Genomic DNA, 7,865 nt, shown 5'->3' with positions numbered 1-7,865 from the left:
AGATTGCTTTATAATTCTATATTTGCTTAACACAAATCTGCTTGGGAGCTCAACAGGGAAGCTCCCTTGGAGTTTGGCTAAGAATTGTAACTCCATCAATAACATAAATCAGTACACCTGGGCCAAGAAAATAGCAAGATACTTGATGAAATCAATTGATAGAATATAGAAGATGAAAAAAGGCAAACAACTGACTGTTAGTGGCCCTGTTGTACTTTTATTGGTAAGCAAGCAAAAACTAATTAAAAAAATCAATTTTTGTCTTATTTTACAAATATATACAAATCGCAACTTTTATTTTGTCTACAGTATTGGCTTTATGATCACACCCCAATCATCAAACCAATAAAAGGAAGGGAGAAACGCTTGCCAACAATAGTGAAGTGGGGTTTGGCAGTTCTGCACGAAAAAATCTATAAAGAAGCAAATTTTCACAGATGGACAATGCAAAACCGATTATGGAGTCAGTTGAACAATGCTTAGAAGATGATGATGCTAAAGAAGATGAAACCATAGTGGGACTTAAGCAAGTAGCCAAGAAGGATGCAAAAAACTAAGAAAGATAAACCAACAAAAAAATTAGTATTTGAACATGAACCTGAAGAAGATCAAAATGTAAGGGGCTGCATAACCTTCACAAATGATCAAGTTATTGAAAAAAAAGATGATGACGATGATGAAAGAAAAATATTAGACGGAATGGCAAAAGGTGATGTTGATGATGAGATTGATATCGTTCAACATCAAGAAGAGGATGATGATGAAATAACAATTTTAGATGTGCCGAAAAAAGGTGATGATCAAACAGATGATGAAGATATACAAATGACACTAGCTGCATGGAAGCTAAAAACAAAAAGCCAAGATAAGCTCAAAAATCAAGACAATGACCTAGCAGACAAAATGGTAAATCCAAAAACAAGCTAATTTTGTTTAAATTTTGGGTTTATAATTTATATAAAATCATAAGTTTGGCATAAAAAATATTAAAATGCCATCAACTGAATGATTCTGGTATAATTGATGTTGCATGCTAATTCTGATATAACTGGTGTTGCATATTAATTTGGTATAATTGATGTAGCGTACTAATTTTTTATCACTGATGCTGGATAACTTATATAAGTAATGATGCACACTAAAAAAAAATATAAAAGTAATGCTGTATACTAATTCTTGTATAACTAAAATAATGAATAATAAAATTTGATACATATTCTTCATTCTCCTATAACTGATGTTGAATGAATATTCTGCTATAAACTGAAGCTTTGTGATTATAATCCATAACTGATGCTGCATAATTATTCTGCTAGAAAACTGATGTTTTGTCATTATAATCCATAACTGATGCTACATACTAAATCTTTGTATAAGTAATAATCCATACTAATTCTTGATTTTGAATACTATCAGGAGGAAGAGTGTAACGCCTGGCCAATTTTTTTTCGGAATTTACATTTAGTGGTAGGCCAAAAATGTCATTGTCAACCTTATGTTAATAACCACTCTAACATTTCGTACTTTAACGATTTTCTACTAAAATTTAATCTCATTTATTTTATGGGTGCATCCAACTTCTCGTTAGACTACCTACGTACCTTTTGAAGGGATCAAGACAATCGTAGTTCACAATTCACAACCGTAGATCAATGGCAATAAAATAAAATTACAATTCAATATAAATCACCTATATTATAGTTACTCGTACGTCACATATGGAATCAGTGTATCCAAATTAGTCTAGGAAGAGCAGGTGGGGCCTCAGCCCACGCGCCGCCGCATAAGGCAGCTAGCTGACCCGACTCGTCGGAAAATTCAACTATTTCCACGAATTACCAAATTTTACAGGCATGTAGATCTCGGTCAGTGGAGAAAATTTCATACCTGGGCCAAAGTCCAGTTCGGCTAGGAAACACCTGAAATTGCCCACGAACCGCAGGAACCCTAGAATTGGGTGTGCTTCGATTCGACCTCCATACATGCTCCGACGCCTCCATCACTACTTGGGCATTGTTCTTGAGGTTGATGGGAGCCTATTGATGGTGGTAATCGATGAAGTTGGCTTCGAAAATCGATGGTAATCGATCGAGCTTTATCCCAATATATCATGAAATACATTAAAATATATACGAGGATAAAATACATCCTCGCATAATTACTTTAAACCAATTAGGGCATTTTCATCTTTTTCCCTTATCAATAAATTTTATGACGTAAATTATAATAATTTATGGTAACAAAATTTTAAAATCTCCCAATTAAATTTTCATAATGATAAATAGATTTATTTTCGATTTTTCCCCGCATATTCATAATTATGAATATCAAATTCATATACTTAAAATTTTCAGGGTATTACAAAGAGGGTGGAGAACAAAATGAAAATAAAGTTCACTTTGACACACTGGTTGATAGTAAGAATATCTTTGGCACCCAAATTCCAAATGAGCAAGTCCAAGATGACCAAAATGTTGCACATGATTCTGCCTATCCAACTGTTGAAAATGAAGAGAGAAATGCGGACTTCACAGACATGGAAACGACTGAAATTGATAGAGTGATCGGTAATGTGATTAATTTCCATCTAGAAGAGGCGATACAAAAAGAGGCTCCAAGTACATCAATTGAAGAATCAATTCCTCTAGTGCAAGAACTGGACAAGAATCCCAATTCAAAAATCCCAAGTACTGGTCAAGAATCAATTCCTCTAGTGTAAGAACTGGCAGTGCAAAAAGAGCATCCAAGTACTTCAATCCAAAAATTAGTTCTTGTAGTGCATGAAGAGGTAATGAAAAAGTGGCTCCAAGCACCTAAATTCCTCAAATCCTAGTTCACCTACATGGACAAGAAGCAAATGCAGAATTAGTCCCTCCACTGTTAGTTCAAGCAAAGGAACAATAGGGAAATGCAGCATCTGTTTCTCAACTACTAGTTCACCGAGAAGAGTTGGTAATCAAGACAAGAAAACAACAAACATTTGATGAATGGCTTTTTGTCCCACTTACGGGTGAAGAAAAATGGGAATGTGAAAATTTAGAATAGGAATTAATACAAGAAGAACTCTCTCAAAGCCAAAAAAAATCCTGCAGAGTATTGGAAAATGAGGGTGAAACTTCGGTTTTAGATGTTGAATAATGCTTTCAAGTTCTAAAAGCTGAGAAGAATTTGTGAAGAAGGAACAAGAAGAAATTTTTGAGCTAAACAAGACCTTGGGTTTCATCAATAAGGTTGAAACAAAAAGAGAAAAGAAAATTGAGAAACATGTTCATCAAGATTCTGCTACTGATTCTGCAATTGAAAGTGAAACTGTTAAAACTGGGGACAAAATCATAATTGCCTCTGATCAAGAGGTAGATATCCAGTCAAAACGGGTTTTGCAAACTCCAAAAAAAGTACCAACAGAATCTCAAACACTTGTTCAACTTCAAACTCAAACAATGGTCCGACACATCAAGCAAAAAGCCAGAAGAAAAAAGAGGGATATGCATTTCTATTACACTGACATGGAGAAAACAAAAGAATCAAATGAGTAGAAAGGCCATCCAGCATACTTTCTCTGGGAAAAAGTACCAGTGTAAGAAATTTTTACAACTAAATCTATAATTTTTGTTATACTTCAAAATATTGATTTTGCATTAACATATTTCCATGTATATTGTATTTTAGGGACATATATTGGTCATCAATTGCAAATGAGTTCATATACTATGACAATATTGTGATAAAAGAAGATATGGATGGATTCCTTGGAGATGACATAGTTTCAAATACTATGATTGATGCACACAACTACATTATCAAGAAACAAGAAAGCAATTTGGATCATCAAAACTTTTACTTCTCGATCAATCTCTTTGTATCTTATAAATATTGAATTTAGATAAAAGCTATTGAATGTCACTGAAACTGCATACTGCATACTGATGTTTCATGCACATGTCCACACTAATGATTCATACTGATGTTGCATACTGATTGTCCATATACTAATTATGTTATGGATAAACATTTGAACTTCACCAAGGATGAAAATGACGAAGCCAGGATGAATGAATTAAAGCATAATTTGGGGGAACAATTAAACGAACAAATGAAAGTTGCGTGAAAAATCTTTATACCTTTTCTAGTCACGAACACTACACATTGCTTATGTTCAATTCAAAGGAGAAGCGTTTCAATTTTTACAACTCTAATAGAAAAAACCTTCAAGAAAGTGAAACAATCATGCACAATGACAATGCATATAAAGTGGTAAGTCTAAATTCAGTATCGCTTATTTTTTTCAATGATTTCCTAGTACATTTTTCAAACCTATGCTTAATCTGTATACAAGTCAAATGGTTGAAGAATGGTACAACAAAAAGGACAGGTTATTCCATTTGCCATTGAATGAAAGGGAAACTTCAACAAATGACTACATCCGAAGGAGCCCCGCAAATGCGATTTTTGAGAATGAAGATAAACAATGTCAAATCCAGCTTGGCTTCTAATTATAATTGTGTATTTTGATTGTTTTAATTCAATTATTGCTTTCGGTTACATATTTATGGTTAAACTAATTTTTGCAATGAATAAGATAGTAAAATGATTCTGACTAAACATTAATGTTGTTGGAATTCTTAAGATTTGTTGAGTATGAATAAATGTTTAGTGACAAAATGATTGTACACCAATCATTAGATTCCATATAACACCAATGTTGCATATTGAATGAGTCTACTATAATTGATGGTGCATACTGAAGCTATATATTCTTCCATAACTTAAGCCGTATACTTAGTCTGCTTTAACTAATGCTGCATGCTATTTCTATTAAACTTGATGTTGAATGCTAATTATGCAAACTTATTTTACAGAGATGATTGTGGTGTTTTTGTGCTGTACTATATCCGAACAATAATAAAAGGCGGACAAATGAAAAAGTCCTTAACCAAGTAGGAAGTCAACTGTCTGAGCCATGATATTGCATCTCAAATAATGCATCATAGATTGAGCTGAAGCACGAAGTTTGAGGAGCAAAAACAAGCTGGTGAAGTAAAGGACAAAGAAAAATCATCTGGAAAAAAAAAAAAAAAAAAAAAAAGCACTTCTAACATTTCAATTGTTATGAACTTTGATGTTTAAGATTAAATTGTTATTACTCACTTTTGCAAAAAAAAAAAAAAAAAAAAAGAAAAAAAAACATATGTTTTTGGAATGTTACATTTCTTTTTTAATGTTACATAGCTTTTTCAATTTGTTTATTTAGTTTCTCAATGATAGAAAATTTGCAAATTTGGGAATAGCAAGCTTCTCCCAATAACTCCTTGTTATAATAACAAGAACTCAATTGCTCAAATTGATTCTTCACAAATTGGGGAACCAAAAATTGCAAAAATACAAAAAATTGATGCTGCATACAAAACGTATAACCTGATTTTGCATAGAATAAAAAACTTATTCTGTACGAAAAATAACAAAAAATCAATTTGATAACAAACTTTTGGAAAAAAAAAACCAAAAAATAAAAAAAAAATAAAAAAAAATAAAATTAAAGTCTAACATGTCTGCTTGTTGTGGTGTGAAGTCTACATCTTATACCTCTTGTCTCATTTTTAGACTTAAAACGATGAATACATGGTCTACCACCTTGTCTCCTTGTAAGAGGGGGCTTAACATGAGCATTTAGTAGATCAAAAGTGGGCTTTATCAAGTCAGAAACTAGAACAATAGGAAATTAATAGCTTAGCTTATAAGAAGAAACTTTCCAGTAGTCATCCACAAAATCCTCAATATCATGATGATCATGCAGAATAACTTGCAAAGTATCAACACAAGGAAATCCTTTATGCTTCCATTGAACACATGAACATTGGTGTTGATCCAAAATAACAACAAAAAAGTTCCTATCCCCTCGAACCTCAAACACATCATTTGATGACCTACTAACAATCCAATGACTACCTTCTTGAATAAAACCTTTAAGATCATCTTCTTTTTTTAGATATAACAAAGAAAACCATTTTTTTGAAACATGCCTCCTATTGGACATCATGACCATCAACCTTGACACACCTCGACTGGAATCAAGGCGTGCTGGCTATCCCGTGAAGGTGATGTAACCAAATGTGCAAGTGATGGAAGAAAATTGTGAATAAATTAAAACTAAAACTAGAACTTAATTAAACTAATAAAGTGAGTGCGCAAAGGTGGTTACAACCCATAACTACAATTATTCAAAGCATAGATAACATAAGGGTAAAGTAGTCGAACGAGAGAAGTACTTATTACACAACTAGAAATAAGTTCCTACGTTAAGATGGAGATATGTCAGAATCACCAGCTATTCCTCGTATGCCACATAGATAACTCGGCTATCAAGGACTTGAACGGGCGAAAAACAGAAGGGTGAGTGGGCACAAAAATAAAGGTTTATAAAATCCTTTTATTTTACAAACATACTAACCCCTCGCTGTTAAACAAGTATAGTTTCCAGAAAATCATACTACGTATAAGTATGAAATCAAATGCATCACTAACACCTGGGTGTAGCAATGATGAGCCAACTATATGAATATGAGCATGCCATACAATTCAATCATTCCAACAATACAATAACTCACCTGGGCTTACCTGCGCATCCCGTAGAATGACTTAACATTTCACAATAGCATAATATTTATGAGCAGGTAAAATGCATATGATTATGCCATGATAAAATATATAAATCTCAACCACATAATAGCATTTTTAAAATTATATAACTCATGGCATAATATGCATAAAACAATTTAAAAGCATTTGTGGAAACTATAAAGTGTGTGTGTATATATATATACACACACATGAAAGCAAAATGCCCACTCACTAGTATGTCGTAGGGTCGTAGCCCCCTAGCCTCGCTTGTCCACGTACATCCTTAGGGTATGTTTCCCCTATATGCGAAACAACTACTTATAATTAATTAATAAGACATATATGGAAAAACTAGGAAAAACTTCCAATAATTTGCTCAAACGGAAGGTTTGAATATACCAAAATGTTCTACTCGAAGTCATAGACTTACACGTAAAAACCACTTGCTAACCGGAGGCTGGACATGCTTTCACATGCCGTCTAACCCATGGCCATACATGCAGCCACACGTCTAACAGAAACCTAATGGCAGTTAGGAATATTCTGTTAAAAGTTAATGGTGTTACTTGATGCTGTTAGAATGTTCCGTCAACTTTGACGGAATATTCCTTGTCTTCTCCGATGAACCTCGCTGTCTGCCGCTACCGTATGGTTTCATTAGTTTCTGGAAAATTTTCAAAACTTCATATTTTCTTCATTTCTTAACCATTTTCGACACACTTTATATGGAAATGAAGGGAATGATGAGGAGAACAAGTTTGTACCTTTAGAAAGTCCAAAAAGTGGACGAAAATTGTCTGAAATTAGCTCGAAGCTCTCAAACCTTATTTCAACTCCTTGAAACTGTGTGTTCTCACCTTAACTTCACTCCAAACTTAGTCTAGGTCTCCCTGGAGTTGTGTGGAAGTTTCCACGACCTTCAAAACCTTGGAACACGATTGAGATCACGTCGATGTAGAACTCATTGAGTCGGAGCTTCCGAGTTGCTTCTCGTTGCCCATTCAAAACTCAATCAACATGTAATCTGAGGGTATGGTTGAGTTCGTGGTGATGAGATGAATGTGATGGTGTGGTTCTTGAGCTCGATCTGCAAGGTTTTGGCATTAGTCTTCCTTGTTGCAGAGAAAGAGAGCTTCAGTGAGGGAGGGAAAGAGAGAGAGTATGTGTGTGTGACTTTTTTGATTGGGCAAACAGAGGTGTGAGGGACATATTTGATTGGTGGTAAGGTGTAAGGCACGTGTCCAATT

The sequence above is a fragment of the Pyrus communis genome, chromosome 9, assembly GCF_041283825.1.
Source record: "Pyrus communis isolate YQ-2024b chromosome 9, ASM4128382v1, whole genome shotgun sequence".
In the NCBI taxonomy this organism is placed as follows: Eukaryota; Viridiplantae; Streptophyta; class Magnoliopsida; order Rosales; family Rosaceae; genus Pyrus; species Pyrus communis.
Note: the sequence above shows the minus strand (reverse complement) of the source record.